General features: G+C 37.4%; 1 long non-coding RNA gene across 6 annotated transcripts in view; it reads left to right on the top strand.

Moving 5' to 3' along the window:
• Window positions 1–2,267: 2,267 nt before the first annotated feature.
• The window catches only part of LOC309659105, a 442,553-nt gene continuing 424,321 nt past the window's right edge, over window positions 2,268–20,499 (top strand). Inside the window, exon 1 of one of the 6 annotated variants that reach the window (XR_014262598.1) lies at window positions 2,268–2,512. This is a non-coding gene — a long non-coding RNA (uncharacterized lncRNA). The remainder of the gene's footprint in view (window positions 2,513–20,499) is intronic. The other 5 variants (XR_014262599.1, XR_014262600.1, XR_014262601.1 and 2 more) reach the window with 5 other exon arrangements.

Genomic DNA, 20,499 nt, shown 5'->3' on the forward strand with positions numbered 1-20,499 from the left:
GTATGTTCACAGAACATATGATCCTTTGTGACTTATTGAGACTTGTTTTATAGCCCCAAAGACTATGTATTTTAGCTGCCAGATGTAGTATTCTATAAATTTCTGTTAGGTAAGTTAGATAATAATATAGTTTAAAACTTTTATATCTAGAAGAGATACAGCAGAGGAGAAGGGGTTGAGAGGTGGGCAAAATGGGTAAAAGGGATCGACTCTGTGGTGATGGATGATAACTACACTTTTGATGATGATCCCGTTGTGTATTGAATTACAGTGTTGCACACCGGAAACTTTTATAATGGTATACATCAATTTTACTTCAATAAAAAATAAAGCTTTTATAGCATTACTGATTTTTTTGTTTTTAATTATGCGAAAATCCTGTTTGAAATAGCTGTGGTTCATTGTATATTTTTCTGTAACTCCTGTTAATTCTGTCAGTGTTTTAAATGTATGTTGCTTTGTGTTATTACTGGTTATTTTCTAAATTCAGCTTTTTAATCTTTACCTTTTCAAAGTGACTTAAATTATGCCAATTAGCCATTATTGTAAGTAAAATACCATGTATTGTTGTTTTGTCCTTTGTACTTTAGTTGTCACTCATTCTCCTTCTATTATGTGTTATGTATCCACAGTGTAGTTTTTTCTTTAAAGAGTTAGTAACTATTTAATATATTTTATAAATATTATTTTATAGTTAAATTCACAATTTCCCTTTCCGGTGCTCTTCGTTTCTTCCTGCAGATACGTACATCAGTAAATTTGTGCTCATTTTTGTTTGTTTGTTTTGGTTTGGTTTGGTTTTCTTTGTCTTATCTGAAGAGCTATCAACAGTATTCCTTGCAGTCTGGTTCAGCTAGCAACAAATTCTGCCTGTTCTTGTTTATTTGAAAATTTCATTATTTAACCTTAATTTTGGGACAAAATTATTAGTAGAGATAAAGTTTGGGGGTTACACATTTTTCCTATAATTTCATTAAATATATGATTTTATTATCTCTGGCTTCACTTGTTTCTGATGATGTTAGCTCTCATTCTTCTTATTGTTGTGCCAGAATATAATGTATCTTTTTATTTTCTGGTTAAATATTATTTTCATTTATGATGTTTGACTATGATGTGACTTTCTTTGAATGTATTCTATTTGTGTCTTGCAGAATTTTTTAAAAATAAGTTTTTGTTTTTAGAAAACATTTTAGATTTATAGAAAAATTGAAAGGGTAATACAGACAGTTCCCATATACCCAGCCCCGAGTTACATTCTGCACCCATCCTGGATTCCCCTGACCTCTTAAATGATTTTTTAAAATTTGTTTATATTAATATTTACTATTTGAGCTGTAAAGCTCTATGGAATTTTACAAATGCTTAGTGTCATGTATCTGCAATGAAAGTATACAGCATTGTTTTGAAACTCTGAACATATTCCCTGTGTTTCATCATCATTTCTAGCCCTTCTTTAATCTACTGGCCATTACTGATTTACCATGCCTATAGGTTCTGTCATTTCCAGATGTCATATAAGTGGAATAATTCAGTATGTAGACTTTTGCTACTGGCTTCTTTCATTTTACCCTATACATTTAATATTCATCCATATCCTTTCATGGCATTTTAGTTCATTTATTTTTCTTCATTGAAGAATATTGCACTGTTTGAATGTACCACACTTTGTTTATCCATTCATCTATTTCTCTCTTGATTGTCTTTGTCCCTTGTGAAATACCAGTTGACTGCATTTCTGTGCCTCTCCTTCTGGGCTGTTTCTATGGTTTAATTGATCTATGTGTCTATTCTTGAGCCAATATCATGCTCTCTTGATTACTGTAGCTTTATAGTAATTCTTGAAATCAGGAATTGTTAGCACTACAGCTATGCTGTTAATCTTCTATTATTGTTTTGGCTGTTTTAGGTCTTTCTCCTTTCCACATTAACTTGATATTAGTGTGTCAATATCAAGAAAAGAGCTCACTGGAATTTTGATTGGAATTGCATGGAATATATAGATACAGTTAAGAAGAATAAACATCTTAATAATATTGATTTTTCCAGTCAGTATACACAGAATAACTCTTGATTTATTTAATCTTTGGTTTCTTTTATCAGCATTTTATAGTTTTGCACATATAGTTCCTATACATATTTTGTTAGATTTATATTTAAGTACTTCATTTTTATGGTACAATATACATGGTATGTTTTTTTTTTGTTTTTAATATTAACTAGAAATTTATTTTATTTATTTTTGGCTGTGGTGGGTTTTTGTTTCTGTGCGAGGGCTTTCTCTAGTTGCGGCAAGCGGGGGCCACTCTTCATCGCGGTGCGCGGGCCTCTCACTGTCGCGGCCTCTCTTGTTGCAGGGCACAGGCTCCAGACGCGCAGGCTCAGTAGTTGTGGCTCACGGGCCCAGTTGCTCCGCGGCACGTGGGATCTTCCCAGACCAGGGCTCGAACCCGTGTCCCCTGCATTGGCAGGCAGATTCTCAACCACTGCACCACCAGGGAAGCCCAACATGGTATGTTTTAATTTCAAATTTCATTGACGTATTAAATGTATGTGTGTTTATATTTATATGTACGGTATATATACAAAATACATATGTATGTATGTATAGCATATACACAAAAATATATACTAAACCATGAATCCTGTGACCTTGTTATGGTCCTTTATTATTTCCATAATTTTCCAAAATTATATTTTTCTGCAGAGACAGTCATGTCATCTGCAAGTATAGACAGCTTTATTTAATCCTTTCCAAGCCAAATACTTTCTCTTTTTTTTTTTTTCTTGTTTTAAAGTACTAGCTAAAAATCTCAGTAAAACGGAGAGTAGGAAGAGTAAAAGAGAATATCTTTCCTTTTTTCTGGATTTTAGTGAGAAAGTTTTCAACTTCTTAACATGATATATAAATATTTTTATGTCACGTAATGCTTGTGTCTGGTTTTGGTATTATGGTAATGCTGACCTCATAGAATGAGTTTCCTCAGCTTCTGTTTTCTGGAAGAGATTGTGGTAATTGGCACCCTTTCTTTTGATTTGGTAAAATTCACCGGTGACTATCTGAACTGAAGGTTTCTTTTTTGGAAGGTTTTTGATTATTGATACAATTTTTTTTTTAATAGATATGGGCCTGATCAGATTACCTGTCTCTCCTTGTGCAAGTTTTAAGCATTTGTGTCTGTGAAGAAATCATTCTGTTTCATCTAAATTATAGAGTTCTGCTTGTTGTTCTTTACTGCCTTTTTAACATTCATGAAACAGGTCAGGATGATGTCTCTTTAATTTCTGATACTGGTAATTATTTTTTCTTTTCTTTTCTTTTTCTGTTAACCTGGCTAGAGGTTTATCAGTTTTGCTGGTCTTTTCAAAGAAGTTTTTGGTTTCATTGATTTTCTCTAGTAAAGTTTTCAGTTTCAATAACTTATGCTCACATATGTATTATTTCTTTTTACTTTCTGTTTACACTAATATTAAATTGTTCTTCATTCTCTAGTTTCCTGAGGTGGAGCTCAGATTACTGATTATAGATCTTTCTTCTTTCTGAATATATGCACTTAATTTTCCTCTCAGCACTGCTTTCTCTGTATCTACAATTTTTTTAAAATTTTTAATTCTATATAATTGCTTTTTAAAATTCCTCTTGAGACTTTTCTCTGTGATCCACATGAGCTTGAGAAAAATGTATCTTTTATTGTTGTTGAGTGGAGTAGTCTATAAATGCCAATTATATTAGTTTGATTGCTATTACTGTCCAGGTCAAGTCTATCCTTACTGATTCTGTACCTACTTGATCTATCAGTTTTTGCTTCACATATATTGAAAGCTTGATGTCAGATTCCACAACTTTAGGAGTTTTATGTCTTTTTGGAGAATTGATACTTTTATTAATATGTAATGTCCCACCTTTTCCTTGGTATTTTTAATTAAAAAAAATTTTTTTTAACATCTTTATTGGAGTATAATTGCTCTACAATGTTGTGTTAGTTTCTGCTGTATAACAAAGTGAATCAGCTATATGTATACATATATCCCCGTATCTCCTCCCTCTTGCATCTCCCTCCCACCCTCCCTATCCCACCCCTCTAGGTGGTCACAAAGCACCGAGCTGATCTCCCTGTGCTATGCGGCTGCTTCCCACCAGCTATCTATTTTACATTTGGTAGTGTATGTATGTCCATGACACTCTCTCACTTCGTCTCAGCTTACCCCCACTGGAATGGTTTTGACCCAGAAAGAATGTCACCAATAAACAGTCTCAGTATGAAACAAGATAGAGAACAACCCCTCAGGGAGCTGACTGTAAGGCTGGAGGCAAGGCCCCTCCTACACTTTTCTTCACTCCCACATGGAGCAAAAGACTCAGTTATGTGTTTATTCCAAATCTTGTAAAGCAGCACTGGCTGTAGGGGCTAACCCTGCCCTTTGTTTCCAGGTGTCCCAAGCTGATTCTTAAATCAGCTTTGTTGAAATTAATATGCCTACTCCAAAGTTTTTAGTTTAGTATTAACTTCATATGCCTTTCTTATTCCCTTTACATTTTTTGAATTATTGGAATTTATTTTTAGAATAGTTTTGAGCTTGCAGAAAAATTGAGCAGAATGTTCAGAGTTCCCATATACTCCCCCTCCCACTCCTTCCCTTGCCCTCATTATTAACATCTTGCCTTGGTGTGGTAAGCATGTTAAAATTGAACCTACATTGATACATTGTTATAAAATAAAGTCAGTTATTTTAAGGGCTCACATTCTTTGTGATCTACAGTTCTGTGGGTTTTGTCAAAGGCATGATGTTATGTACCCACCATTACCACCACATCATGTGGAATAGTTTTACTGCCCTAAAAATCCTGTCTGCTCTAGCTGTTCATCCTTCCCTCCTCCCCTCCCCAATCCCTGGCAGATTGTTCTTTTTTTCACTGTGAATGTGATAAATTCCAGATTATCTCCAAATATATTATGGCAGATCATACTCCAACACGTGGAAGGGAAGTATTATCACAGTAGTTTTTTTTCAAATATAATCAGACTGGGTTTATGCCTCTCCTACAAAGATTGATCATAATAAAGTATATTGTCTCTAACACTTGTTCACCTGAGTTTGGATTATATAAGAACTACTGAAATAGGCCACCAATCTTCCAACTCTTGTGCTAGAAAGAGCCTCTTTTTTTTTTTTTTTTTTTTTTTGTCGAAACCATACTAGCCTCTAATGAATTCAGCCAATTAAAGGAACTAAAGGTTTCTTTTCTCATTGTTCCTATGATCTATATACTCTGTGTGCCTACAAGATGCCAGTATTAAGAGTTCATTCCTTGCATATTCTCTGTCCATCACCACTGCCCTATGCTATGAGGAAGTGCTTCTTCTCCACCCCTCACTTGGGTTACAGAAGGATTAGTCTGTATAACCACTTACTCTAGGCTAAGTGAGGTCTTTGAGTGCCTCATAAGGCCTCTTTAGCCATAGTTCTTGATGCTCTGGACTTATTGGCATGTTCATAGGAGTTTTTGTGGAAATGTAGTTACCTGGAAGTGCTGAGGTGTCTGTTCGCTTGTTTGAAACTTGAGTAACGTAAACACCTTGTTCTTCTGCTTAATCCCCAAGGATTGACATGGGGATGGTTCAATTTCTCCTTTTAGTATATTCAGTAGACTAACGCAGCAATGTGCTGTGTTCTCCTTCAATAGTCCTTGTTGCTCCCATTTACTACCCACATGGTAAGAAAGCTGTCCTACATGTTTATCTCAAACTTACATGGAGAAATTTGAGAAGAGTCAATTAGTAGAACCATCCATAATGCCAACTACTAGTAAGGGTCTATAGAGGCAAACATAGATACATATATCCATATCTGTCTGTCTGTCTATCTATCTATCTATCTATCTATCTATATCTCCTCTGGAAATTTTTTTCCGTGATACATTAGTTGGTGGGAACGAATTTTTCATAGAATATGTAAAGGCCATTCTGTGTGTACATGTTTGTATATATTTCATAATTTTCCATGTATATGTAGATAGAAATCTACACACCAAAGTTCTACTTCATTTATGTAATTATTAAGGTTATTTTTATAATGAAATGTTAAGATTTCAAAGAATTTTTATCTCCTAATTTTCTCCCAAATATTAATTTAATTACATAGGGGAACATGTCATCTAAATTCCTAAATAGTTATATCAATATTGATGCTAATTTTCAACGCTTTTTTCATCAAGTGTATATATTAATAAGATGTGTGAAATTTTTTAATTCTAGTAATAGCTTTAGGTATAGATTTTTTTTTGATTTCTATGTGTGTGGTGTGTTTTATTATATATTAGTCTCTTAAATCAAATAGAAAACAAAAAGTGGAGCTACAAACCAAAGTTACAACAGTATTAGCTTTTCTCATCGCCCGTCTATCTACTTTTGCCAGAGGTCTTTATTTCTTCATAAGGCTTTGAGCTACTGTGCAGGGTCCTTGACTCCAACCTGAAGAACTCCCTGTGGCAGGCGGGTCTGGTGGTTAAGAACTCTCTCAACTCTTGATTAACTGGGAATGTCTTGATTTCTCCCTCATTTTCGAAGGAAAGTTTTGCTAGATATAGGATTCTTGGTTGACGGTTTCTTTCCTTCAACACTTGAAGTACATTGAGCCATGCCATCTGGCCTCCGAGGCTCCTGATGAGAAATCTGCTCATGACCTTCCTGGCAAATCTTCTCTCAGCTTCATAGAACTTTCATAATGTACCTTATCGTGTCTTATGCAGCAGAACATTTTGTATAGTATCGTGAAGTCAGTTAAGTTGTAACATTATTTTGAGACCAGAATTTAAGGAAAAGGAATTGAATATTTCAAGTGTAGAGATTATGAGGTCTTTAAAATTATTACAGATTTTCAAACGAGAAATAAAAAGGCCACTGAAGTATCCTACAGATTTTAATTTATAACAAAGTGAATACCAATGTCTAATAACACACGTAAAGAAAAATTTCTTTGGGATCCTTTTTCCTAAGTGTAAAGGGGCCTTGAACTCAAGAAGTGAGAAAACCCCTGTGGTTTACCCCCAGCTGTGATGCATCCATTTCTTGCTCTGACCTCAGAGTGCACCACTGTGATGTACTTCACAGAGCCCTGTAAAAGGGGCAGCTGGGCCCAGGTTTTTGGTCCTTAGAGCCCAGGAAGCTGCTTTTGGTGACCTGACGGCCTTGGACCTACAGTTAGCTTGTTTTTTCCTTGTTGCTGCCATTTTGTTGATTTGTTTTTCTCTTTTCTCTACTCTTTTTTATTTTTCTCATTTTTCTTTCTTCTTTGCCTTCTTCTCATTTTTCTCTCTTTATCATTTCTTTTAGTTTAAAATTTTTTCTTCTCAATTTTTTGGTGTTTCTTTTCCATTTCTTCTGCTTTCTTTTCTTCCTTTGTTCTTTTTCTCATTTGTATCTTAATTTTAGTTAGTATTGCTAGATTAGTACAATTAGCATAGTCAGTACTGTTGGTATAGTTAGCATAGCTGGTGTAGTTAATACTTGATTAGCATAGTGTAGTTAGTGCTAGTTAGCGCCGTTGGTACAGTTAGCGTAGTTAGCGTTGTTAGTAGAGACAGCACACTTAGCACTGTTAGTACAGTTAGCATTGTTAGTTAGCGTAGTTAGCGTTGCTAGGTAGTGCTGTCAGTCAGTGTAGTTAGCAGGTCACCACGATGCAGGGCCTCACAGCCAACTCTGCTGACAAGGAGGCTCATATTGATGACTTTGAGATCCTCCGCACCATTGGTGAAGGCACCTTCGGTAAAGTGAAGTTGGCGCGGCACATTCTGACCGGGACACAGGTGGCTCTCAAGGTGGTTAAGAAAAGGCGTCAGAGCGTCGCAAGTGTCCAGGCACTTTTCCGGGAAGTGTGCGGTATGAAGCTCCTGAATCACCCCAATATTGTAAAACTGCTGGGGGCAATTAACACAGAGGAGGCATTTATTCTGGTGATGGAGTACCTCAGTGGGGGGGACATGTACCACTATTTGAAGATCCATGGCCGTATGACAGAGGCGGAGGCCCGAGGCCCGTTCCGGCAGCTGCTCTCCGCCCTGCAGCACTGCCACCAGAGGGGCATCGTGCATCGGGACCTGAAGCCAGAGAACCTGCTCCTTGATTCGAACATGAATATCAAACTTACAGACTTTGGCCTCAGCAACAAGTGTGATGACTCTGGACAAATGGACACAATCTGCGGCACACCCCCTTACTGTGCCCCGGAAATCTTCCTGGGGCAGAGCTACAGCGGCCCTGCGGTGGACGTGTGGAGCCTGGGAGTAGTGCTCTACGCCATGGTAACTGGGTGCCATCCCTTTTGGGGAAAAGACTTCCAGGAGCTGCGGAAGCAAGTCCTACAAGGGAAATACCACATCCCACCTTATCTGTCTTTGGAGATAAGGGATCTATTACAAAAAATGATTGCCCTCAACCCCAGTGACAGAGGCACCTTACCTGACCTCATGAGGCATGCTTGGTTAAACATGGGCCAGAAGGAGCCACTCCAGCCACCCTGTGAAGAGGACCTGAAGGTGACAACGGTGACGACTCCGGGCTTGACTTGCGACCAGATCCAGGATGCTGGAACAGGCAGTGTGAGCGCCGAGAAACCCCAGGTAGGGGCCTCCATCGTAACTGTGAGGCCCTTCTGTCGCGGGGACCTCAGCGGCAGTGAACTCGAGCCTTCTCCAAGCCCTGTGGTGTCCCCCCTGAAAAGCAGGTGGCTCTACCAGGGAGAAAACGTGCAGCTGCAGGAAGACCAGCAGGCGGGGCAGAAGACCGGTGAGTCTGCCTGTCCCCCACCCAGCCTGCAGTCGAGGACTGCCACCCCCAGCCCAGCCCCCCAGTGTGGCACTGGGACATCCCCCTCCACCAGCAGCAGGATTGGAGCCCCAGAGGGAACCAGCTGCCCCCCGGGTGTGTCCAACACTGGAGGGTCCTCCCACACTGGGCAGCCTGAGAGTGTGTCCTCATCCACTCCCTCTGGCCACAGCCAGAAAAAGCAAGGGGTGGCTAGGAGAATCTGGAACTTTGTTTTGAAACATCTTTGTTGCAAGCTGCCCAGCATGAGGCGTCATAATAAAGTGAGCCCATGTGAACCCCATGCATGACCGAGGCAGGAAGGTCAGGCCGCCACGCTCCCTGGGGCCCGGTGCAGGGGAAGATGAGGGTGTTCTCTGCGCGGCCTTCAGAAGCATCGTATCCAAGACCCTGGCCAGCTCAGAGGATGGTCCGGAGCAGCCCGGGCGACCGAAAGCGAGGCCACCGTGGCTGCAGGTCTGCCCCTCAACCCCCACCTGGGTGAAACTTCAGAGACTGGACTGTCATTCCTGGGTCACGTCTCCCCTCCCCCACTCTTCTGTCTTCCGTGTTGGTGGGGGAGGGGGATAGTTCTTGTTCCAAGGACTCCTTGGTTCTTCCAATTCTAGTTAATAAACTTGATGCTCGGGCTTCCCTGGTGGCGCAGTGGTTGAGAATCTGCCCGCCAATGCAGGGGACACGGGTTCGAGCCCTGGTCTGGGAAGATCCCATGTGCCGCGGAGCAGCTGGGCCCGTGAGCCACAATTACTGAGCCTGTGCATCTGGAGCCTGTGCTCCGCAACAAGAGAGGCCGCGACAGTGAGAGGCCCGCGCACCGCGATGAAGAGTGGCCCCCGCTTGCCACAACTAGAGAAAGCCCTAGCACAGAAACTAAGACCCAACACAGCCATAAATAAATAAATAAATAAATACTTTAAAACAAAAAAAACTTGATGCTCCAGAAAGACGTATCACACCCTGCTTTGCATCTGCTGTGATGTATAGTGCTCAAGGAGACACCTAGAAAGACAGAAGCTGAGAGATTGGGGTGTGGATGCAAAAATAGAGTTACTAGGAATGGGAGAAGTACAATTTAAACTCAATTAGTGGGGCGCACACTTCCACTCCAGCACAACGCAGTGCTTTACATGTTTACATGGCCCCAAGGTATTATAGGACACATTCCCATTAGCTCTGTTGCTTCTGGGCCGTGCTCAGGAACTAGGTCAATACAGATGCTCCTGGGTGGGGATCCAGCGTCCACGTTGCTCAGTTCCATCCTTTTCCATAAGCCCGAGCTCACCCCCAGCCTCCTCCCCACAAACAGGTGGAGGTCGGCTCACGACTCTCACAATCCTCAGGTTCTTCCAACCTGCTTTCATCCTTGGGGAAAACCAGCCCGTTGTTGGCTTGTCTTTCCCAAAGTTATCATCCTCTTTATTTCTAACGTGGAACACCTACCTCTTTATTCAATTTCAGATTTTATAAAATACTGGAAAAGTCTTTGGCTTTAAGCTGCTTTTTTCTGCTTTCCTACAACAAATGTCCATTGAGAAAGAAAACAGAAAATCATTACCTAATTGAAATTGTAGGAGCAAATATATGTAGAAAAAATATATATACCTTAATACTGTCCCATTTGTATAGGTATTTCTGATCAGTGCCATTTGTATAGCTTCACTATTAATTGTCAATTCCTTTGGGGTAACCTGGAGTCCCTACTGAAATGCAAACATTCTCTGAGAAAACAGCACTGCTATTACCACTTAACTATGCTTTAAGGTAAATTAATTTGTCAGCTTTGTTGGTCTGGCCACTGACAGTCACTAGACTGCAGCTCGTTAAGATTGGTTATAAAATGTGTTTTGCTGGAGGGCGGGGGAGAGGAAGTTTCTGAGCCCAGTTGATATTCTCAGACGAATTCACAGTGTGGTCTTGGGGGCTGTTCCTGTCTCTGGAATAGAAGCGGCCAGAGAGTGAAGAATTACAAGAACATTTACTTCCTTCATTTCCTCTTTAGTTCTAAATACATCTCAATTTCCAAAAATAAAAGGCTATGTAATATATTTCCAGTTTTTCTTTATTAATAGGATCAGTAAATAATTAATAAAAGCAAATTAAAAGTGAACTTGTCACAAAGGGAACAATCCTTTGTCTGACATTAGTGAACAGCCTGGTTTTTAATATAAAATATTTTATAAAGGCAAATTATGCTGAGTTGCACTCAGGGTAATTAACTTTTCAGATGCAGTAGCTTTAAACTATTTATGTTGCTTGAAAATAATCACTTGTAAGCAATTTGTTTCAATTTTATAAACTAGGGCCAGTTATTATAGGTATTACAGAAGCAGTAATTGCTATTCAGCAGGGTGACGCTTTGCTCTGTCCTCTCAGCGACTCCTGGTTGGAGATACGGGGGCCCAGGACGACGGTAGGGAATTTGTAGCTGCTTTGCTTTTAACATCATTGTGTGAAGGCTGCAAGAGACTAGCTTATAAACTATGAGAGTCAGGCAAAGAGTTTGAACCTACACTATAAAATCCTGTAGTTCTACCCTCTTTACAATATCTGGCAAATCATTCATTTCACTAGGTTTATAGAGAGCCATTTAGTAAAATGAAATGGGTATCCTATGGGTAAAGATTTAATGTCTAGTGCAATCTAGGGCATTATAGTGCTACCTTCCAGCTCTTCTCTCCCAGTGTCTTATACTGGAGGTAGTGATGTGCACATATCTATTCATAGTTCCTCATTCCAATGAACTGTAAGGTCTTGAAATTGAAGGCATGACTTAGCAAAACTTTTTTCAAGGAGCAGGCACACAGCATATGAGTGCTGATTACATTTCATAATTAAATTCGGTTTTTTTTCTAATATAAACATTGAATTTCTCCTTAGCTGTCATACTAAGAAGACCTTGCAACTCACAAGATTTGACAAATAACTCACCTCTTTGATTACATGTTTATTTGCATATTACTTTTTACCTGATATGAGAAAGAACACAGCTAAATACAGTTGTACTGGGAGTTTTGTACACATGTGGAGGGATGAAAGAGAAAGGGTGTCGCTAACAATGGATTCTGACAGCAAGAGGGAGGCAGGAGGTCCTTAAGGACAATCCCTATTATTAGTTAGTGGTGGAGCTGAGGGGGGTCTGTATTCCAGTGATGTTTGTTTTTGTTCTGTTTTTATCCTCATAATTGTGTATCTGAGCAGCAACCCCCTGATTGGTTTTGTATTGGTTATTAATTATTTACTAATTACTAATTATTAATACAACCTCTGTATATATTTTGTAAAATTTATCTATATTTTATAAAACATATTTTATGTTATTTATTAGATAAAACTTTTTGTAATCTTGTAAAAAACATTAGCAAGGGTTAAAATGATCATCCAATTTTTTTTCTCTATAGTAAATATAACAGGGACTTTTGGAAGAAAGAACCATTTTAATGTGTGTAATCTTCCTAAACTGTATATGTGGGAATCCATATGAAAATGCCAGGCTGGCCAAACTTACTAGATACATAAATACATACTCGTTAAAATGTTGAATGATGGTTCAAAATCATGGCTCAGTTTGGAACCATGACTAGAAAGAGCTAGGAGAATGGCAGTTAGATAAATACTTAGTATTTCTAAAGGGATGTGGGACACAGTACCTCTCAAACATGGCATGCCCAAGAGTCACATGAAAAGGAATTGTAGTAAAGGGGTTTTGACTTTTCAGTTCTCATTCAAGATTATAAACCAACTCTGGAATCATATGTGAACCATACCTAATCCTTGCTTGTTGCTCAACCTATTGTGTCTCACTCTGAGAAGCAGATTTCAGAGGGACAAAGGGAAAGAAGTTTGCAACACTAGGCCTATGAATTAAGCCCTGCTTAGTTCTCCTCTTTGATTTTACTGTGTACTGATATATAGTATACGTCAAAGCATTTTATATAATCTGCACACCAAATAATTCACACTGAAATGTAGTTATGGCACTAAAAATATCTTGCCAAAAGCCATTCTCCACAGAAGAGGAGTGAATGTGTGTTCCCAAACTTAACTTAAAGTGATAACCTTATAAAATCCTTTGAATATCGGATGTGACTGGTGTGTAAACTAGATAGTGTCCTATTCAAAGATGCTTCAGGGTGTTTCCTGAAATAGATGTACTTATTTGGATTGGCTGTATTTTCTGTCACTCCCTGTCTGAATTACAGGAAGCGCTTCATCGTTAGGTGACCTGATTTGACCCCAGTTCCTCTCCCACAACTTCTCTGTATGGTAGCCAGAATTGTCATTAACAAACAGAAGTTCAGTCTTTCTAAATTAGCTCCCATTTCACTCTGAATATAAACCAAACTCTTCAAAATGACTTAAAAGCCCCACATGATTACCCCTCCCTTAGTTCTCAGACATCTCACATCACTGAGATGCAGCGGGAGCTCCGGTTCACCTTCTGCTTCTCCGGTGACACTAGCTTCATAGCTTTCTCCAAACATACCAGACAAGTTCCGCATTTAGGATTTTGCTCTGACTCTGAATGGGTCAATTTTCCCCAGATATCTTCATGGGTGAAGTCCCTCACTTCTTCAAATTTTTGGCTCAACTATCACCAAAAGGAGGTCTACCCATACCTAAGTAGCCTAAGTAAAAGTATAATCCACCCCCAGGCCCCGCCTACAATTGAAAACCCTTTCCTTGTTCTTTCATTCCATAAGGCTCATTGCCTTTTAATGTAAAATATCATTTATGTGTCCATGTTTATCATTATCTGCTGCCCCATCGCTTCTAGAATATAAGCTCCACAAAGGCAGGCATCTTTGTTTGATTCACTAAAGTATCTTTGGAAAGTGAAATAAAACCTGGCTCATTGTGGGCCATCAATACATTTTTTTTTTTAAGTTGAATTAAGTGAAAAGGAGACAGGAACAAATCATGTTTTGGCCTACATGTAAATGATAGCATTAAATTGTCAATTGTCCTTGGAAACAATTGGAGAAAAGTTAGAAAATCTTTTTTTTCCCCCCTTTAAAAATCAGCAAATTGTATAGAATTGAGAATTTACCTTGGAGCAATTTAGAATCCATGTGTTGTTTGAATTTTGACTAAGCAATGTCTTTAAGTTCACCAGATTAATCAAGCAAACAAACCTGAGTCTAAATGCAGACTTCCTTACGAAGTACATATTAAATGATCTTACAAGTATAGGAGGGAACTGCTCCCAGGAGTGGGGTTGACCGGTGTCAGAAGCTAATAAAGGTTTGAATATTAAAATAAATAGAATTAAATTAAATTCAGCATTAATGATCATGAACAATGAAGTAAGTTTCCAATGCTATATATCAGAAAGACCTTCATAAGAAAAAATGTCATTTGATTAGTTTCAGTAAGCTTTATTATGCTCAACAAATCAAGGGATGATCTACTTAATTTTTCATATTAAAAGTTTGTAATTTTCATCTAGTTTAATGTTCACAGGCTTTCAGAATTTTTGTTCACTTGATATTTTTTAATTAAATCCTTAGGTTGTGAAGTTTTTCCCTTAAAGTAAAATCTTCCTTGCATTTTACAAATAAAAGTTACCTGTTGCAATATTCAAATAACATATATTATGCCTCTGCTCCATCAGCATATTGACAGATTTGCTGCTGAGACATAATGGGTTGTTCTCTTGGTTAAGTCTTAAACTATACTGAGTATTACATATGAAAAACTGCAAGTAGTGATTTGATAGAATGTCCTCACCTTCTTTTTCCTGTCCTTTATGTTTCATTATGAGGAATTGAAATATAACCCTAAGCAAGACCCCGTTGCAAAATCATTCCTTTCCCTTTTGAGTAATGATTTTCTGGTAGTGAAAATGTGAAATAATGAAAAGGTTAGAATATGCTTTAATTCATTCTTGCAAAGGTTATGATTACATCATTATTTGGGTCAAAATCAAATCATTGCTTCCATTCTTCATATGTTAGACAGATTAGTGTCAGATAAGTACAGCATAGTATTTGTGTCAACACTTAAGGATAATATGTTATTGTAAACCTTTATTAATCTTAATGACTTTCAAATGTACCTCGTGCTTGAATATTTATTTCTTTAAATGTCAACTCACCTTTTAAGCTATTGCTCATGTAAAACAAAAAGCAATCTACCTAGACTCAGGAAATGTTTCTCATGTGGCTGTTTAAACATAGCAACCAGGATGTAAAGAGTTTGAAAATCAATTACATGCTTTCAGAATCTAATCAGCAACACTTGATTGGAAGTATCAACCCACAAGTACGGAAAAAGGAAATCGCTTCAATAAACGTCACTGATATTTCCTAGCATTTTGTACTTCGGTACCAACAGGAAACTAAGAAATGTTGCTAGGATGTTAGCGTCAAATGTTTCAGCCTTCATGACCATTCATTTTAAATATATTTAATTCATTCAAACAAGTAAGGATTAGCGTCATAGTAAACTGTCACCAGTCTATGAATAAGCAAGTACACCTATGTCTCTTACCCCCCTGGGACAATTACACCCTCTACATGGGTCTGTATTATTATCTCTGAAACTTTCCAGTTGCATTACTGTCACCCATGTGCTTGAAAATCCAGGTTTACTGTCAAACCATAATAATACAAAGAGATTTAATCTTTTGAACTGTAAAATATATTAAATCTAATAATAGGCATGAAGAAAAAAATCCACACCACATGTCAATTAAAACTTCCTAATTTGAACATATGTATGGTACATTTCTATTAAATTTTTGTTTGTTTTCTCAAAGGATTATTATGTTCTGTATACTTAAATCTAAAATGTTGCTATCTCACAGTCTTAATAAATAATACTCTATGGCTCCTTATTAACTTTAAATGATTTTTAAATTTTAAAACTGATTAAATGTTTAATTTTATTTTTATTACTATTTTTTATCCTGGAGGGACACTTGAGAAACTGGTCAAGTCTCAGAAAATCTCTATGTTAAAAAAAAAAATCTCTATAGAACACTATACATAAGAATGATTAGTAATTGTAGATATCATAGCCTGCAAATAATTTTCAGTGATCTTTTAATTAGACAACATTTTCCTCTAGGTCTGTTTATTTTGGCCAATGCATAAATTCTAGTTTTATATTTAGTTTTCTCTTCTCTTCCCACAAAGAACACCGACTCTAATGAAAATTATTAATGTAGGAATAGGAAATTGCAGCTTCTTCCTCCCTTTTTTCGTTAAAAAAGCTCTGCTCGATACTGTTTCTTTATCTAACTAGGCCTAAATATAACAAATTACTACTATACGATATTCTAGTGAGGTATGTTTTCTGGCATATAACATGTAAAATAGTAGGGCTTTTTGGCTTGATGTAGTTCAGTGATTTAGGTTGAATAAAGAAAAGGTGGATATATTTTCTGGAAAAATAAATATATAAAAAGCAGATACTAGAGGGGAGTTAACACTTAGAAACAGAGAAAACCACAGGGTAAAAGGTGAGTTTCTCATTTGTTTTGCTTTTAGCCTGAGACTACTCCAGAGTTACATCTGACAGGGAGGCTAAAGCTTCAATAGAAATCAGCCTCATTCTTGTGGAGAACTAGAAGACAGAGTTCAGGGCAGTCATAGCTTCTGGAATCTGAAGGTGAAAATGGCAGAAAGTACAGAGTTAGGGAGGAGAAGCCCCAAACTCTGTGTATAAATTTTACCCAAATATCTGACTGACCCCTGAACCAGACAAGCATGGGACTGACTTCAAAAAAGCCAGCTACAGCTCAAAGAAGAGAACGTAAATTTAGCTGCCTCCCATTTCAAAGCAACCATTCAAAGCAAATGGATTTCAAAGCAACCATTTTAACTACTCATCACAATATTCTTCTTCTTCTCTCCAAGTCACATTTTGAGGCTGAGAAGATTCAGAGAAAGGAACCCTTCTTAATCATATACTTGTATTTAAAGGAAGGGGGAAAAAACTGCACAATTTTGTTGGTCAGATCTTCCAGTTGGCTTACAAGTCGTCTTTTTTTTTTTTTTTTTCACACACACACAGTATATTTTATTTTTACAAGAGATAAATAGACTGACACCAAGCATTGTACATGGATGACCACAACAAAAGCAACAATGATTGCAATTACCCTACATGAAACACACTCATACTATGTCATAATATTGACGTTCAGTCCAGTAATCCTCCACTGTAACAGCTCCTTTACTTTGCAGTGAAAATTGATTTGTATATTCTTTGCCTCTGAGTCCTTGTGCGATTTTTTTTTTTTTTAAATTCAGACAGAAAGTCACAAAAATTATACTCATCCTCATCAGTTCACTCAGTCCCATGTAATTAATTGTTTTTTTTCATCTTGATCTTTTGTTAGCACTTTTATGTGTTCATCAGTTTTTCATCAGAGTTCTGAAAATGCTTATTCATTCAGTTCAGCAGTACAGTCAGTGACCAGAAACCTGCACTTGTCAGAGTCTTTTCCATGAATTTCTTGAAGATGAAACCCTTTTATAGGAACATATTTGCAAAATCATCAGAGTACACCCAGAACTGTCTGTAAATGACAAAAGACTTAAAAATGACCACAGTAAAAGATTTGATGAAAGTTCATAATAATGCAGTTGACAAGAAAATTAGTTATTTCTGAGATATACATTTTAAAGTAATAACTAGGATTATGACTTATAACATTATACCAGAACATATAAGATTTTTAGAAGTTTCATGTAATGTCTGGAACATTTATATTAACATATTTCCATACATATTTCCATACAAATACAAATATAAGATTTTTAGAAATTTCATGTAATGTCTGGAACATTTATATTAACATATTTCCATACATATTTCCATACAAATACAAATATAAGATTTTTAGAAATTTCATGTAATGTCTGAAACATTTATATTAACATATTTCCATACAAATAACCCAATGAAAGTTTAGTATTAGTTGTATTGTTTGTTTTTTTATACTGCAGGTTCTTATTAGGCATCAATTTTATACACATCAGTGTATACATGTCAATCCCAATCGCCCAATTCAGCACACCACCATCCCCACCTCACCGCAGTTTTCCCCCCTTGGCGTCCATATGTCCATTCTCTACATCTGTGTCTCAACTTCTGCCCTGCAAACTGGCTCATCTGTACCACTTTTCTAGGTTCCACATACATGCATTAATATATGATATTTGTTTTTCTCTTTTTGACTTACTTCACTCTGTATGACAGTCTCTAGATCCATCCACGTCTCAACAAATGACTCAATTTTGTTCCTTTTTATGGCTGAGTAATATTCCATTGTATATATGTACCACAACTTCTTTATCCATTCGTCTGTTGATGGGCATTTAGGTTGCTTCCATGACCTGGCTATTGTAAATAGTGCTGCAATGAACATTCGGGTGCATGTGTCTTTTTGAATTACGGTTTTCTCTGGGTATATGCCCAGTAGTGGGATTGCTGGGTCATATGGTAATTCTATGTTTAGCTTTTTAAGGAACCTCCATATTGTTCTCCATAGGGGCTGTATCAATTTACATTCCCACCAACAGTGCAAGAGGGTTCCCTTTTCTCCACACCCTCTCCAGCATTTGTTGTTTGTAGATTTTCTGATGATGCCCATTCTAACAGGAGTGAGGTGATACCTCATTGTAGTTTTGATTTGCATTTCTCTAATAATTAGTGACGTTGAGCATCTTTTCATGTGCTTCGTGGCCGTCTGTATGTCTTCTTTGGAGAAATGTCTATTTAGGTCTTCTGCCCATTTTTGGATTGGGGTGTTTGTTTCTTTGATATTGAGCTGAATGAGCTGTTTATATATTTTGGAGATTAATCCTTTGTCCGTTGATGCATTTGCAAATATTTTCTCCCATTCTGAGGGTTGTCTTTTCGTCTTGTTTATGGTTTCCTTTGCTGTGCAAAAGCTTTGAAGTTTCATTAGGTCCCACTTGTTTATTTTTGTTTTTATTTCCATTACTCTAGGAGGCGGATCAAAAAAGATCTTGCTGTGATTTATGTCAAAGAGTGTTCTTCCTATGTTTTCCTCTAAGAGTTTTATAGTGTCCAGTCTTACATTTAGGTCTCGAATCCATTTTGAGTTTATTTTTGTGTATGGTGTTAGGGAGTATTCTAATTTCATTCTTTTACATGTGGCTGTCCAGTTTTCCCAGCACCGCTTATTGAAGAGACTGTCTTTTCTCCATTGTATATCTTTGCCTCCTTTGTCATAGATTAGTTGACCATAGGTGCGTGGGTTAATCTCTGGGCTTTCTATCTTGTTCCATTGATCTATGTTTCTGTTTTTGTGGCAGTACCATATTGTCTTGATTACTGTAGCTTTGTAGTATAGTCTGAAGTCAGGGAGTCTGATTCCTCCAGCTCCATTTTTTTGCCTCAAGACTGCTTTGGCTATTCGGGGTCTTTTGTGTCTCCATACAAATTTTAAGATGATTTGTTCTAGCTCCGTAAAAAATGCCATTGGTAATTTGATAGGGATTGCATTGAATCTGTAGATTGCTTTGGGTAGTATACTCATTTTCACAATGTTGATTCTTCCAATCCAAGAACATGGTATATCTCTCCATCTGTTGGTATCATCTTTAATTTCTTTCATCAGTGTCTTATAGTTTTCTGCATACAGGTCTTTTGTCTCCCTAGGTAGGTTTATTCCTAGGTATTTTATTCTTTTTGTTGCAATGGTAAATGGGAGTGTTTCCATAATTTCTCTTTCAGATTTGTCATCATTAGTGTATAGGAATGCAAGAGATTTCTGTGCATTAATTTTGTATCCTGCAACTTTACCATATTCATTAATTAGCTCTAGCAGTTTTCTGGTGGCAGTTTTAGGATTCTCTATGTATAGTATCATGTCATCCGCAGACAGTGACAGTTTTACTTCTTCTTTTCCAATTTGTATTCCTTTTATTTCTTTTTCTTCTCTGATTGCCGTGGCTAGGACTTCCAGAACTATGTTGAATAATAGTGGTGAGAGTGGACATCCTTGTCTCGTTCCTGATCTTAGAGGAAATGCTTTCAGTTTTTCACCATTGAGAATGATGTTTGCTGTGGGTTTGTCATATATGGCCTTTATTATGTTGAGGTAGGTTCCCTCTATGCCCACTTTCTGGAGAGTTTTTATCAGAAATGGGTGTTGAATTTTGTCAAAAGCTTTTTCTGCATCTATTGAGATGATCATATGGTTTTTATTCTTCAATTTGTTAATATGGTGTATCACATTGATTGATTTGCGTATATTGAAGAATCCTTGCATCCCTGGGATAAATCCCACTTGATCGTGGTGTATGATCCTTTTAATGTGTTGTTGGATTCTGGTTGCTAGTATTTTGTTGAGGATTTTTGCATCTATATTCATCAGTGATATTGGTCTGTAATTTTCTTTTTTTGTAGTGTCTTTGTCTGGTTTTGGTATCAGGGTGATGGTGGCCTCATAGAATGAGTTTGGGAGTGTTCCTTCCTCTGCAATTTTTTGGAAGAGTTTGAGAAGGATGGGTGTTAGCTCTTCTCTAAATGTTTGATAGAATTCACCTGTGAAGCCATCTGGTCCTGGACTTTTGTTTGTTGGAAGATTTTTAATCACAGTTTCAATTTCATTACTTGTGATTGGTCTGTTCATATTTTCTGTTTCTTCCTGATTCAGTCTTGGAAGGTTATACCTTTCTAAGAATTTGTCCAT

This window comes from Balaenoptera physalus (assembly GCF_965194825.1).
Source record: "Balaenoptera physalus genome assembly, contig: SUPER_3_unloc_7, whole genome shotgun sequence".
Lineage (NCBI taxonomy): Eukaryota > Metazoa > Chordata > Mammalia > Artiodactyla > Balaenopteridae > Balaenoptera > Balaenoptera physalus.